The sequence below is a fragment of the Cyprinodon variegatus genome, unplaced genomic scaffold (genome assembly GCF_000732505.1).
Source record: "Cyprinodon variegatus isolate N-32 unplaced genomic scaffold, C_variegatus-1.0 Scaffold764, whole genome shotgun sequence".
Taxonomy (NCBI): domain Eukaryota; kingdom Metazoa; phylum Chordata; class Actinopteri; order Cyprinodontiformes; family Cyprinodontidae; genus Cyprinodon; species Cyprinodon variegatus.
The window spans coordinates 395,105-396,357 of NW_015151217.1; positions in this window are offsets into that span (position 1 = coordinate 395,105).

The window sequence follows — 1,253 nt, forward strand, 5'->3', positions numbered from 1 at the left end:
TGTAAATCCTCTCTGACATCTGGCTATCATCCTCAATCCAACGGACAAACAGAGAGGATGAACCAGCAGCTTGAATCAACCCTTCGTTGCCTCACCTCCAACAATCCCGTCGACTGGAGCCAATATCTTACATGGATTGAATATGCACACAACTCCCTCAAATCTGCTTCCACTGGACAATCTCCCTTTCAGGTCAGTCTCGGTTATCAACCTCCACTTTTCCCCGCAGACGAGAGAGAGATTTCGGTCCAGTCAGTGAATCACCACATCAGACGCTGTCAGAAGATCTGGAGAGAAACCATCGCTACCCTCAACCGATCTTCTGAAACCAACAAACGCTTCGCTGACTCCAGGAGACGTCCCGCCCCCGAGTACTCTGAAGGCCAAGAGGTATGGCTGTCCACTCGAGACATCCCCCTCAAGGGGATGTCTCGAAAACTCTCACCCAATCTTGTAGGGACCTATAAATTTGGGCGAGAGTTTTCGAGACATCCCCTTGAGGGGAATGCCTCGAGTGGACAGCCATACCTCTTGGCCTTCAGAGTACTCGGGGGCGGGACGTCTCCTGGAGTCAGCGAAGCGTTTGTTGGTCTCAGAAGATCGGTTGAGGGTTGCGATAGTTTCTCTCCAGATCTTCTGACAGCGTCTGATGTGGTGATTCACTGACTGGACCGAAATCTCTCTCTCGTCTGCGGGGAAAAGTGGAGGTTGATAACCGAGACTGACCTGAAAGGGAGATTGTCCAGTGGAACCAGATTTGAGGGAGTTGTGTGCATATTCAATCCATGTAAGATATTGGCTCCAGTCGACGGGATTGTTGGATGTGAGGCAACGAAGGGTTGATTCAACCTGCTGGTTCATCCTCTCTGTTTCTCCGTTAGATTGAGGATGGTAACCTGATGTCAGAGAGGGTTTACAGCCGAGTGCAGAACAGAATGCCTTCCAAACCTGGGATATGAACTGAGGACCCCGGTCCGAGAGGATCTCCTGGGGGATGCCATGTAAGCGGAAGACGTGCTTAACTAGGAGCTGGGCTGTCTGGAAGGCCGTGGGAAGTTTCCTAAGGGGGATGAGATGGCAGGACTTCGAAAAACGGTCAACAATGGTGAGAATAGTGGACATACCTCGAGAAACGGGAAGGCCGGTGACAAAGTCAATTGCTATATGGGACCAGGGACGCGAGGGAACTGGAAGTGGCTGTAGCAGGCCTGAAGGAGGTTGATGTGAGGCTTTATTCCGGGCACATGTGGAGC